The 14891-nt window shown below is 36.7% G+C and overlaps 1 pseudogene; it reads right to left on the bottom strand.

The window, feature by feature from the left end:
• LOC122808437 overlaps window positions 1-14352 on the bottom strand; it is a 90638-nt pseudogene extending 76286 nt beyond the window's left edge.
• Between the last annotated feature and the right edge of the window lie 539 nt (window positions 14353-14891).

The following is a 14891-nucleotide window of genomic DNA, read 5'->3' as shown; positions in this document are numbered from 1 at the left end:
ATAACATATCGCCTACTCCGAGGTAACATATAAAGCTATGTCAAACCCAGAGCTGTTGGACATGCTACACCTAAAGAAATCCCAATCTCTTTGAGCTACACGGTCTAGGGACCTAAACCTTGTCACCACAATAAACAGGACATGCTGGAGGGATAGAGTCCTGTCCCAGAGACTTCCCATACTCTGGAACAGGCTACCCATCTATGTCAAGCAACGTTCATTAGCACTCTTCAAGAAAAATCTTGATGAGTGGATGGGAAATAGGAAATACACCCCGGGGATCACTTCTGTGTCTCTACTCGACAGTGGCACAGAAAAATAACTTTCCTGGGTGGTGTAAGCCAGGGAACCTTGTTGGCTAGGCTTACATAGGCCCTCGGGCTGATAGTCTAGTACCTACCTATGAACCTATGTTTTGCTGCTGACAAATGGTAAACCATGACAGAGATGATGTACTGCAACCTTCATCCACTGTTTGTTAAAAATCATTGTCTGCGTTAAGTTTTCATGTTCTCCTTTTGTCGTTTTGGGTTTTCTCTGGGTTCTCTAGTTTCATTCAGTATATGAAAACATGTGATAAAGAGGAGGCCAAAAAGGATTAAAGGGCTGCAGTAATATAGTATAAATAAGATAAATGAAAAAAACACATAGACCACCACTCTAAAGATGATATAAAACTGTTTAATCAGATAAAACAGAAGCAGAACAAACGCTTTTGGGTTTTCCATTTGTAAGATTTGATATGATGGTACTTTACCATAGTTAGCTAGAAACACTGTATGCCATGAGACTGAGAAATGAAAGTCTTAATTACCCAAGCTCATGCTTCAATAGGTATCAGTCTCTCCCTTATGAACCAAGTCTTGTGCACTGTTCAGCATGAATTCTCCAAACACTGTAGTTCATTTAATAAGGTTTTATTAGATGTTCTCAATATCCAAATAACTGTCTCTGTTAACAGTTCTGATAAAGAATTCAAGTTGCTGTACATCATTCTGATTGTCCTGAACAACGTAAACTGACATAGTCTCTAGATGACCTGTTTTCTGTACTCATGCTCTAGACATCTTATCTGAAGTAACAGATCAAATGAACTCACTAACCTTAACTGCCTGGTATCCTTAACACAACATATTATATTCTCTTTCTCAGTAATTTTCCTCTCTTGACTATATCCACCCCCTAGCCCTGATCCTCAGGCTACATCTTGTTTTTAGCTTAAATAAAGAAAAAGAACCAAGGTGGGGAAGTAGCAACAATACCAAAAATAACCAAAAAGCCACTCCAAAGCCAATAACTAGTCCCCGACAGTCCAATGGACGATGTAAAACAAAAAGAATGTATAAATCCACGAATGCAAGCAGTTACCACACTTTATTAAAATCCACACAAACAATCGTCAAGCGCTTTCGTCAAACTGACTTCATCAGAACCAAGTGTGGTAACTGCTTGCATTCGTGGATTTATACATTCTTTTTGTTTTACATCGTCCATTGTACTGTCGGGGACTAGTTATTGGCTTTGGAGTGGCTTTTTGGTTATTTTTGTTTTTAGCTTAACTTATCTCTTGATTCTTTCCTTGAGAAAAGTACATAACAAGAACTCTTTGCAATCTTCCCTTGACAAACTGTTATTTCAGCAAGGTCAACATTCAGTGGAAGATTCTTTGTTTTTGCTTTCTAAAATGTATGCATAAATGAAACACCATTTCCTAGCCAGCAAGATCAGTGAAAGATTCTTTGTTTCTGCTTTCTAAAATGTATGCACAAATGAAACACCATTTCTAGCTTGTTCTATTCTTTAGCCTGTCTGTAAAATAAAAAATAAAAAAAAAAATGATCTAACAGTTGCCCCTGAGGTCCCTTGATGAACATCTACTGGGACCTACGTCTGTGATTACCTTATATTTATATACTGCTAGCTACTGTATTTAGCTTTTATGCTACTTGATTTATAATCTGAAAATAAAATTAAAAACATTTGGTAAACCTGCAATTTTACTTTTGACCACTAGGTGTCACTTGATTATTTATGCCCTATTTGGATTGAAGTCTTTATGGCCTGTTTGGATTGAAATCTTTTAACTTTATGATTTGATCTCATATTACTTAGATTTATAGTCTTTAGAGTATTCAAGTGAGTGATATATTTAAACTTGCACATTAACCCCCCCCCCTTTTTCTGTAGTAATATGTCTTGAAAAATTTATTTGTATATTGTACCATGCTTTTTTCTGAAACTGGCCCTTCTCTGCAACTGAGGTTTCTTAACATAGGGTTAGTCTGCAGAAATATTATACACTCTTCTTAATTTTTTTTATTTTTACTTACATTTTTTTATTTAAAACTTATACTTTATGATAGGCCAAAAACCCGCGGTGGTGGTGCTGTGGTAGCATTGTTGCCTCACAGTAAGACACTGTCCGGTTTGATTCTCAGCTAGAGCGTCTTCTGCATGGAGACATGCGTGAATGGGCGTACTTTCATTGAAGGTTGTGCATCAGGCCTGGCAAGCCAGTACGTAAAAATCAACTGCCAATCATTAGCGGACCAGAGTTTCGCTGTGGCGACCCCTAACCGGGAAAAGCCGAAAGACACAACAACTTTATGATAGGCCAAAATTTTTGAAAACCTACATAACTTAGTAGCTGATGGTTGTATTTTATTATTTGCTTAGCCAATAACTTTGGCATGTATGGCAAAAGTGCCCTTTGTTCTATATTATACACATACAACCTTTCTCCAGGGACTGGACTGGTAACTTTGCATTGTATCCTTTTACTAGCATTTTTCTGCATGTCTTGGATTTTTGCCAGATTTGCCTCAACTGTTGCATCTACTTGGCTCACCTTTGTTATACCTTTTACCTTAATTTTCTTTTACTGCATTGGATGAGGAAATCCCCTCCTTGACAGCTTCTTCTGCTACATATTGTATAGCCTATCAAGCATGATGGCTATTTTCTGAAGACTAATTGAAATCTGCACTAAAAAGATAACTTTATAAATGGTCTTGAAGCATGATTACCATATTCTGTATTAACTTGTGACTATACATTTTATTTAAATTTATTTTATAACGCTACTTATCTTTTTTAACTTTTATGAATATTTATGAGCTATAATAGTTTACTAAAACCTATACTTTCTGTATTTTAAGTCTATGCTTTTGCATTGTTTGCTAGTGTTCTTAATTCCTGACTAATGTAAAGTGCACTGCAATTTGTAAACTAACATATTAAGCCTGCCCTGTTATGCCTTGAGTGCATTGAATAACTATAACAAGCCTGTAAAAATAATTCTGTTACGTTATCCTTAACTAATGACTGAATAATGTAATTACAAATAAGTCTATCACTTTACCCTTAACTAATGACTTAATAATGTGAAGTATTTTGAGATTTGACTAAAATGTACAATGCCTTGACTATTACTATTACTACCTATTATTTAAATAATAAGCCTGTAACGAAAAATAATTCTGTTACTTTACCCTTAACTGATGACTGAATAATGTACAAATAAGTCTGTCATCTTACCCTTAACTAATGAATGAATAATGTAATTACAAATAAGTCTGTCACTTTACCGTTAACTACTGACTGAATAAGATTTGACTGAATTGTACTATACTGAACACATAACTGAATATGAATGTCATATTCTGAAACTTGACTGATATTTACATTAGCATCTACAGAACATTTAAAAATAGCTATGTATATTCTGGAAACAAACTAAACCAAAATAATATCTTTTCCAAGTGTTAACTAAACACAGATAAAAAAAAAAACATAACTGAAATTGGTACATTATATCCTAACAGCATTGTTTGAAACATGAGAACATTTTGACATTGTTACCTGAACACAAACTGAAATCCATTTGAACACAGACTGAAAACTACTGCTAAAACATGAGAACATTGTCTAAAAACATAATACAATTGTCTGAAACATAAAAACATTTTTAAAAAGCATAGAAAAATAACTGAAACACATATACACTCAATTTCTGTCCCACAGTTCTTTGCCAAATTTTGCTTTGCATTGTTCCAGTCACTGATAAGTGAAGTAAGGCTTGCTTTAATGCGGGTGTCCTTTTTTATAGTTAGGCCTTTTAAACCACTTCTTTTCATTTCTTGTTTGACTGTATTTCGTATCAGATCCTTAAAATAACATTTGCATCTTTAACAATTATAATCTGATAGCATTGCTTATTGCCCTAATTTTATTTACATTTTCTGCATGAAATGCAGTTTTAACATTTATAAACTGGCGTCATTATTTGCTCTGCTGACTTTTACATTTTTCTGCATGCAATAAAATAAGCTCTTGCAAGTCTGTAGACAAACACAACACTTAATTTTGACATAACAAGAATTCTGCTGTTGTTGTTGTATCTTTCGGCTTTTCCCAGTTAGGAGTCGCCACAGCGGAACTCTGGTCCGCTAATGATTGGCAGTAGATTTTTACATACCGAGTTGCCAGCCCTGACGTACAACCTTCAACGAAGGTACACCCATTCATGCATGTCTCCACACAGAAGACGCTTTAGCTGAGAATTGAACAGGACAACATCTTACTGTGAGGTGACAACGCTACCACAGCACCACCACCACGGCTGTTATTTTCTTAAAAATCCAAACTCCAAAGGCTTGCCATTACCTTTGACCTTTTAAACCTTGATAGCGTGAAACTGTCATAGGTAATGAAATGTATGGTCTGCCGTCCTTTTTATTTTGAAAATCTGGTATGCCACTGGCAACATTAACCTGAGCTGCAGCATACTTTTGATTATCCTTTGGGCTTGAACTTTGTACATTACTGACGTCATTTGCCCTGTCATTAACCATAGTGGGCTGCCTTGTATTTGAAAAGCTAATAATACTTAAATTAGTAACCTGTTTAGCTTTATTGGAAGCACTTGGAACCAAGACCCAGGTTTTACACACTTGTGTTTCCATGTCCAGTATTAACTGCTGGGATTTACTGCAACAAAATCAGTATTAAAATCTGTTTCCCTCTCATCACTAGAATGGACAGCTTTTCTAAGGTCTTTTACTGTAGCAGTTGCATTTAACTTGATAGTTGTAAATGAAAATAATGTAACACTGTGCATTTTGCACCTGTATACAAACAGTTTCAACTGTTGAACTCTTTTTACATTTGTTTTGTGACCCTTAAATTTTAACATACTGTTCAGGGGTTGAAACTCCACCCACTGTCTCACCATAACCGTTTCTTTAGCTGACGTCCTTTAACTTTTATTAGTACTGAATGCTGCACAAATGTGCTATTACTGTCTACATTTTTGAATAAATAGTAAACTGTAATGCATTAAATGGATAGCACTGTCTTTAATTTAACTTGCTAGACTAGCTGTAACCTGAGCTGATATGCTTGGCAAACTGCCATTTCCATATGAAACATATACAATCTCAAACTGATTACATAATGTACTCTTTTATACATAGAATCTGAATTTTTAACTGTGCTGTCACTTGGGGTGGCCCGTGCTATTGGACTGCTGGACTGCAGCCCCCTCAACTTTAAAATTAAGAAATAAAAAGAAATAAATAGAAAGAAAATTTTTAAAAATCGCAGACTTAGTGCATGCGCACTAGTCCGGACTGCTGCGACAGTCTGGAGCATGCGCAGATTGTCTCAGCAGCAGTTCTGACTGAGAAACCTGAAGAACAGAGCTCCCAGAAGTCTATGCAGTTTTAAACTGCATAGACTGTCCTGGGAACTCGCTGGGGTCGGACTGCAACATCAGCAGTCAGGAGTTTAGGATCTTGCGATGGGCAGGATTGGAGTTTGCTGCAGTCTCGTCGGGGGAAGATCTCGCGGCAGGCAGGGTCGGATTTGCACGGGTTTTGGATTTATGGACAGGGATCGGATTTGTGGTGGTGTACTACAGGTGTATGATTTATGGACAGGGATCGGGATTTCGCGGTGTGTGTGTCATCGGGGGAAGATCTCACGACAGGCAGGGTGAGATTTGCGCGGGTTTTGGATGTATGGACAGGGATCGGATTTGCAGTGGTGTACTACAGGTAAGTGTGTGATTTATGGACAGGGATCGGGATTTCGCGGTGTGTGTGTCATTGGGGGAAGATCTCGCAACGGGCAGGGTCGGATTTGTGCAGGTTTTGGATGTATGGACAGGGAAAGGATTTGCGGTGGTGTACTACAGGTAAGTGTGTGATTTATGGAAAGGGATCAGGATTTTGCGGTGTGTGTGTGTGTGTGTGTGTGTGTGTGTGTGTGTGTGTGTGTGTGTGTGTGTGTGTGTGTGTGTGTGTGTCTGTGTGAAAGTGCCCCAGGTGCAATATACTGGTGGTTAGACTCATGGTGGTGTGGTAGGGAATACCTCAGGCTTGAACCCTGTACCTTGTATGCAGGTGTTAAAGACCTGAATTCCCTACCCACCACCATTTGTAAAAACCATTTGTAAAAAAAAAAATTGCAGATTTTTGCCTCATATTTGATCTGATGTGTTCCTCATAATATCTGTGGTTTGTAAATATTGCAATGCTTGATATTTCATGGTTCAGTGGTAGCATTGTTGCCTCACAGCTGCAGGTTCTCAGGTTTGATTCTTGGCGGGGGTGCCTTCTTTGTGGGGTCTGTATCTTCTCCCTGTGTTTGTGTGGGTTTGCTTTTGTGTCCTCCTATGTCGGCATTATTTCTTCCTGGGCCTCTGCTGAAATTTTTATTTGTTCCAAGTCAGACTGTCCTGATTAACAAATGTTAAATAAAATTGACAGGCATTTGAATTTCAGACTTCAGGTTTCTGAATGTTTAATCCCTTGCATATTTGATGGTGCAGTGGTAGTATTGTTGCCTCACAGCTATAGGTTTTCTGGTTTGATTCTTGGCTGGGGTGCCTTCTGTGTGGAGTCTGCATCTCCTCCTTGTGTTTGTGTGGATTTGCTCTGGTGCCCTGTCATTTTACAAAGACATGTCTGCAGTATTTCTCCCTGGGTCTCTGCTGAAAATTGTTTTTGTTCTGCCAGCAGTAAAACTGACAGGCATTTGAATTTCAGACTTCATGTTCTTCAGAAAATACATAGTAACACAACCGTAAAACAACCTTTTATTCTAGCAATTTTCTAAGTTTATAAGATGAATATTTTAAATTTGTCCCTATTTTTGGGGCTGTATTCTCCCATTATTGGCTTCGTCCAGGTTTTTTGTGCTAAGGTTGACAGCTATGGCAAGAACTGAATTCACTGAATATGTTTGAGGGCTGTATTCCCTCATTACTGGGTTTGTCCAGGTGTTTTGTACTAAGAGGTTGACAGCTATGGTGAGAACTGAATTCACTAAATGATAGCCATTTAAATTTCAGTCTTCCTCTCTTTTACAAAGCAGCTGATATGGCGTAGTGGTATGTTACTCTGACTGTTTTGCACAGGGACCTTGGCAGTAAAATGTATGGTGGTAACACAGCATTTTATTCTAGCAACTTTCCAAGATTATACAAGCAATGTTTAATGCGTCCCTGGTTTTTGGGCTTTTGACCCCCCCCCCCCAATACATTTTGGCTTTTTCCAGTTTTCTTGTGCTGCGAAGTTGAGATGCAGTTGAGTATTGAGTAGATTTTACAAGAAGCTGAGAGCTGCAGGGGAACAGAAGTTTAGTGTTGCTTAAGTGAAGCTGTCTTGCCTTGTTAATAGCACAACAGGTTGTGTACTTGCTTTTGATGCAGAAGGCTGTGGGTTCTACTCATACAAGGGGTGGATGCTGCTGTACTGAGAATGTTCTCCTTGGTGAAGATACTAACTATGAGTCTGTTATCAGTTTGCCATCCATTTCCTCTTGCAATATTACTAGCTTATCATTTTTTTATTGTAATATAGGCCATTTATTCCTGACGGGCAACAGACACTTTATTTTTCGATGAAACCATGAAATATAAAGGTGTTTGCTAGCAGCAACCTCTTCATTAGTTACAGATTTCTTTAATGTGGAATTATTTAGATGACTTTTACTTCTTCAGAGATTGTGCATATTTACTGATAATGCTGTGCATATTTACTGATAATGCACTGTAGAATTGTGCATATTTACTGATAATGGACTGTAGAATTGTGCATATTTACTGATAATGGTGGACTGTAGAATTATGCATATTTACTGATAATGGTGGAATGTAGAATTGTGCATATATTTACTAATAATGGTGGACTGTGGAAGTCTGTAGACTTTTATGATAAATGTTCTGAACTGGGCAGTTTTGCCATTATGGGTGCATTCGTTTTGTTTCATTGCTTACTGGAAAAATGTTCAAAACAAATTTAAAACGCCCTCTAACAACTGTACTGTATTGTACAAGGAATATAAATTTAGTACAATGAGGAAGGTGTATCAAAGAGCACATGTATGTTTCATATGCAAGGGGCCTATGATTTGAAAACAGCCCCAAATTAATCTTTATCTGCTACTGGCAAAATGTATTTTCTTTGAATGTGGGTTTCAATGCTGTTTCAATTAATGTGAGTTTCAAGGGCAGAGAAGTTTTAATGCTAAGTTTTCATTGTGAGACAGCATTGCTTTGTTTAGCAGATGACTTAGTGTTTGTGCTGTAAAATACAAAATAAAACTTTCAAATGAAGTCCAACTCATCATAGAAGTAAAGCAGTATGCACATTAGTGTTTATGGTAAATGGAGTGAAATAGCCAAGTAATGGTTCATTGGAATGTCTGCAGAGGCTCCATTCAACCATGATTTTGTCAGGGGGGAAGGGCAGCAAACTCAGACAGGCCCAGCTGAACTATACCTCCCAACTGTCCAGATTTTCAAAGAATGAATAGATTTTTGCTTCTTATTTTTGGTTTGTTCTTCATAAAATTTGTAGTTTTCTGGCAAATCATTTAGGAATTAAGTCACTAAATAATGATACGCTGAGTTTCAGACTTCATAACCTTCAGAAAAATGCATGCTAAAGTAAGAACTGTTATTCTATCAACTGTCTCAGTTTATACAAGAGCAATTTTTAGTACTGTTTATATGTTCCCCCAATATATTTGGCCTTGTTCAGATTTACTGCCTTAACAGGTTGAGAGGTACATGCAAATAAATTGCTTTATAGAATTAGGCATAGCCAACCTCTCAACTGGCCCCAATTTTGGCTCAAAATGTTGCTCTTCCCCCTAATAATCCCTCCGCAAAATAGCAATTTTGGAAGAAAACATGGAGGGTTTACAATTAAGAAATAATTGTAATAATCAAAGTTATAGATTACTTGAAATGCATGTAGATTATTTTATTTTGTCAGCTGCTCAAGTTAGCAGTACTAATATTAAAGTGTCCCTTCTTTGACAGGTTCCCAGCTGTATTGTGTGGCTATTTTATATTTTTGCATCACATTTTTGGTCCATTGTTCATAAAATTGTGGTTTTTGGCAAATTAGTGACAAATCATTAAAGACTGAAGTTAGAAAATAATGACAGACATTTGAATTTCAGATTTTATACCCTTCAGAAAATTCATACTAATGCAAGACCTATTCTATTATCTTTCTAAGTTTATTAGAGCAATATTTAAAAATTGTCCTTAACTTTGGGCCTTTGTCCCACTTCTGTGTATGGCTTTGTCCAGATTTCTTGCTCTGAGGTTGAGAGGTATGACAAATGTATCAGGGCCATCACAGTCAGCTAGAGACATTTCAAATTGTGACATACTTGCTGCACCCCACTCCTCCATGTAGTGACTCTGGATGTGTCCAAGCAAGGCAAGGAGTAGTTTTGCAGTGTAAATGTGCAGTGTGTCCCCCCATCCAAGGTAGACACAAGTACTACAGTGGCTTTTCATCTGTCCTTGATTTTGCAGAACGGTCTGGTTTCTGTCATATTTTTGTACTGTTGATTTATGCTTATTACTCAGATTTATGCTTATTACTCAGACAGTGCCTGTTGCTCTGTGTTTAAGTAGCAATGCTTTAATGACCATAAGGTAAGCTTGTCTGAGATCGTAAGATGCAAGTAAGCTTTAATAAGCATACTGTTAAAGAATTGCCAACATTGAAAGCCTTTCTGTTGTTGCCATGCAAAGAATACTTGACTAGATAATGTATAAGCCTTGGGTATTAAAGGACAGGATTCCATTATTTTAAAAAGCTCATTACACTTGTTGGAGACTTCCAGTCATCTCTACAGACTTTATCCATAAACTAAACAGAATGCCAATCATGTGTGGTCCATAACCTGTACAGTAATCCTTTAAGCAATGTATCTTGAGCTTGTTTCTTGTTTGCTTTTCATTTTTTACTTTGATCATGTTTTCCCCATGAAACAAGTAGATAGTTGTCAGGCAGCGGGTCTTTTTGGATAAGAAACATTTTTACAAGTGGGGGCATCACAGAGATTTCTACTTTCAGCATGTTACTTGGTACTTTAATAAAGCTGAATATAAATTATAATTAGAAATGCAGTGCAAGGAGAAGTGGTTTGAGTTGAGTGCTTCTTGTTTTTCTTATACTTGATTTTGACTAGCATTCTAGTAATGTATTTAAAAAGTAATTTATTTTTTCATGCCTCACAACCTTTTGTTTCCATCTAGATATTAAGTAAGCTGTCATGCAGCCAATGCATTGAAATATTTTTATTCTTCTACACTTATTTTTGTCTTGATTGGACTGTCATAATGATGTTTTGGCACCCAGGGCAGTGTATTTAATTAAAGTTAGTTTTTGTGGTTTTGAGCATAGCTCCTCCCCCTTCTAGTTGGCTACACCCCTTCCCCTTGACTCCACCTATTCAGCTGTCTCCTGCAGCCCCCCTTTGATTTGAAGTCACCAGCCGCCACTGCTTTTACAATGTAGCATTGACTTTAAATTTTACATTTTGTACTTTGGCTCTGTCTATATTACAGTGTTGTTTATGCATTGCAACACTTTAATACAAAGCTCTTAAACAAAACAATAATACAAAAAAAATGTGCTGCCTGTAACTGCAAACTCTTTATTTTGCTAATTAATTTGACTGTTAATTCTGATATACCTTAGAGGCATATGGTTACGCTTTTTCCTTGACTGACCACACCCAGTATGCCTTCCTGAATGCTTTAGCTGTGTCAGCTGATCTGGAATTTATTTTATCTTTAACCCATAAATCTGCATGTTTCTGTCATAACCAGTTCTTTAAAATCTGTACATTTGCACATATTTCTTTACTGAAATCTAAAGCAATATATACAGAGCATTTATACTTTGAACTGTTAGCTGACATAATCGTTGACCTTAAGACCACACATATCTTTTATATGGACAGCTAATTTTGATTTATCTGTAAACAATGATATAACCTTAGATTAATGCTCTGATCTTTACAGATGGCTGTGGAATGCATTTTCTTACTTAGCACTGAAGTCTTTTCTGCAGTTTGTCAGAAATCTACTTTATTTACATATGTACTTTGATCCTTTCATGGTATGTATTACCTTCTGAACATTTTTATTTGAAACTGTACTACAACTGAAGTTATTATGTTGAATTGCATGTGCTGAAGTATGTATGTTTAAACTGGCATTAGCCTGCTTGTGTGACGTAAACCTTTTCCATAACATTATTTAACTAATAACCTTTAACTTTAAGAGAAGTCTTAAACTTAAACCAGACATTTACTGACATTTTAACTATACCAGCATTATTTGACATGTTTACATGCAAAAAACAACTTTAATTAAGTAACTTAAACTTTACTGAACTGTTAACTAAAAGGTGCACATAAAGTCTTACATAACTGTATGGCTTGGAAGGAATGTGAGTTGTCTGTTGCTTATAAACCTGTTTGTTTCTTTTTTACCTTTATGAAGTCAGTTTAGAAACATGAAAGTCTGTGGAGAATGCCTTTTATGTTTTGAAGAAAACTGGTCTGTTGAATTTGTGTGAGGCTTTCCTGAAGGAAACACTGGTGCTGTGCAAATTAATACTGTCTTAATGAGAAACTGTCATGCTGTAATTTTCAGCTTATTCTGTATAGAGTTTACAGCTCTATTTTGGAAAAAACACTGGTTTGCTGCTTGAAAAGTCTGTTATGAAACAGTTGCTGTCACTTTAAACTGCTAATAAAACTTTAAAGTTATTGCCATAACACTGTACTTCAAAAACTTCCTTACTGCAGCTGTTTTGTTGAAGTTTGAACAAAACACAGAGTGCTGCACTTTAATGAAAACAGTGTTATTTATAGTCTGTAGAACACATGAAGTTGAACGACACACTGCTATTTTGTATATTTATGTAGAACACAAGTAGTGTAACCAGTCCTGGAAATTAATAATACTTTCACTGAAAGGGACTTGTCTGCTGATGTACTTAAACAGTCACTGTGAACTTAAGAAAATATGCAGTACTGGAGACTGGATGGTTACAGCTGTTTGCTGGGTTGTGAGAAGTATATCTCTCTCCCCAGACAGCAGTCCACATCGGGTGCCATTGTAAGATTTGATATGATGGTACTTTATCGTAGTTAGCTGGAAACACTGTATGCCATGAGACTGAGAAATGAAAGTCTTAATTACCCAAGCTCATGCTTCAATAGGTGTCAGTCTCTCCCTTATGAACCAAGTCTTGTGCACTGTTCAACATGAATTCTCCAATTCATTTAATTGGTTCATTTAATAAGGTTTTATTAGATGTTCACAATATCCAAAATACTGTCTCCATTAAACAATACTGATAAACCATTCAAGTTGCTGCACATCATTCTGATTGTCCTGAACAACGTAAACTGACATAGTCTCTAGATGACCTGTTTTCTGTACTCATGCTCTAGACATCTTATCTGAAGTAACAGATCAAATGAACTCACTAACCTTAACTGCCTGCTATCCTTAACACAACATATTATATTCTCTTTCTCAGTAATTTTCCTCTCTTGACTATATCCACCCCCTAGCCCTGATCCTCAGGCTACGTCTTGTTTTTAGCTTAAATAAAGAAAAAGAACCAAGGTGGGGAAGTAACAACAATACCAAAAATAACCAAAAAGCCGCTCCAAAGCCAATAACTAGTCCCCGACAGTCCAATGGACGATGTAAAACAAAAAGAATGTATAAATCCACGAATGCAAGCAGTTACCACACTTTATTAAAATCCACACAAACAATCGTCAAGCACTTTCGTCAAACTGACTTCATCAGAACCAAGTGTGGTAACTGCTTGCATTCGTGGATTTATACATTCTTTTTGTTTTACATCATCCATTGTACTGTCGGGGACTAGTTATTGGCTTTGGAGTGGCTTTTTGGTTATTTTTGTTTTTAGCTTAACTTATCTCTTGATTCTTTCCTTGAGAAAAGTACATAACAAGAACTCTTTGCAATCTTCCCTTGACAAACTGTTATTTCAGCAAGGTCAACATTCAGTGGAAGATTCTTTGTTTTTGCTTTCTAAAATGTATGCACAAATGAAACACCATTTCTAGCTTATTCTATTCTTTAGCCTGTCTGTAAAATAAAAAAACCTGATCTGACACCCTTCATCAGGTTCACATAAAACTGTAAAAGTACAAATTAAATAGTAATGTCAGACCAATCAAAAACTAATCAAGAACTAGGTCTCCGCCCATTCAGAATAGGTTTAATGGGAAGCACACAATTGAGGCCAGGTGATTTATCTACCAGAAACACAGCTATCCAGTTAGACTCCACAGTCTCAGTCCTGTTCATTATATCTCCAGCTCTTATTGTGGTGGGTATAATCTGCAGGACCATGAAAGAAAAGGTATGAGTATTATACATAAAAACATGCTGTGCTAAAGAGTTATGTTTAGCACCTATTCAAATATCCCTGACGTTGTAATATACAATCTTTTAACAACGTTTTTGTCTTTCCCACAGAATGAGCAACAATGCTCAAACTGGGCTACGTAAACTACATTGTTAGTAGTGCAGTCAGCATATAAGTGGGGGGAGTATACCTTGTTCATTATGGGATGGACAAATCTGTTGCCCTTCTTAATGAATGAGCAAGCCTTGCAACACCTGCAAGGAAACGTACCAACTCTCAAAGAGATGGTGCTATATACCATGGGAGTTCCTTTACATAATCTCCTCCTCAAGTTCAAATTATTCTTAAACACAAATGATGGTTTGTTCCCAATATACCTTTTTAGACTATCATCAGTCGATAGGATTTTCCAGTTATCATTGATCCCATCAGTGATGGAACCAATATCACTGCTATACTTCAGGGAGATACGTAAAGGACCTGAGCTGAAATTACTTGAATGATGGAACTGCCCAGGCTGTCTGTATAAGAAAGGCTTCCCTCTTGTATTCCTTTGACTAACCACGTTCTTGAAGGAGCTGTCTACTTCATGTGACTTGTAATTTAAAAACTCCATTCTAGGCTGTAATAATCCTAGCTCACTGTTAAAATCATTGTCATTTGTACATAGTCTTGAGGCACTTAGAGCCTGTCCCTTTGCTATACTCTTAAAGACACGCTTAGGGTGTATACTATTACAAGACAAATAACGGTTCCTCCAACATGACTTCCTATGAATGGAAGTCCCAATTTCACCTATATAACCCATAGTCAATTTAATGTCCAAAAAGTCAATCATGTTGGTTGAAACATTCATAATAAACTTTAAAAAGTCATTTGTGTTATTCATGAAAGACAGAAACATATCCAGATCTTCTCTTGTGCCTGTCCAAATCAAAAACAAGTCATCTATAAATCTAGCATAGAATAAAAGTGACTGTTTCCATACATTGGCATCACTAAAAATATGCTTCTCTTCCCAATATGCTAAAGTTAAGTTAGCATAAGTATTAGCACAAGAATATAGTGAAGGGACAGGCTCTAAGAGCCTCAAGACTATGTACAAATGACAATGATTTTAACAATGAGCTAGGATTATTACAACCTAGACTGGAG

Source organism: Protopterus annectens, chromosome 8.part0 (assembly GCF_019279795.1).
Source record: "Protopterus annectens isolate FY-2018-M chromosome 8.part0, PAN1.0, whole genome shotgun sequence".
NCBI lineage: Eukaryota > Metazoa > Chordata > Ceratodontiformes > Protopteridae > Protopterus > Protopterus annectens.
The sequence above is the reverse complement of the archived record's forward strand: the minus strand, read 5'-3'. Positions and strand labels throughout refer to the sequence as shown.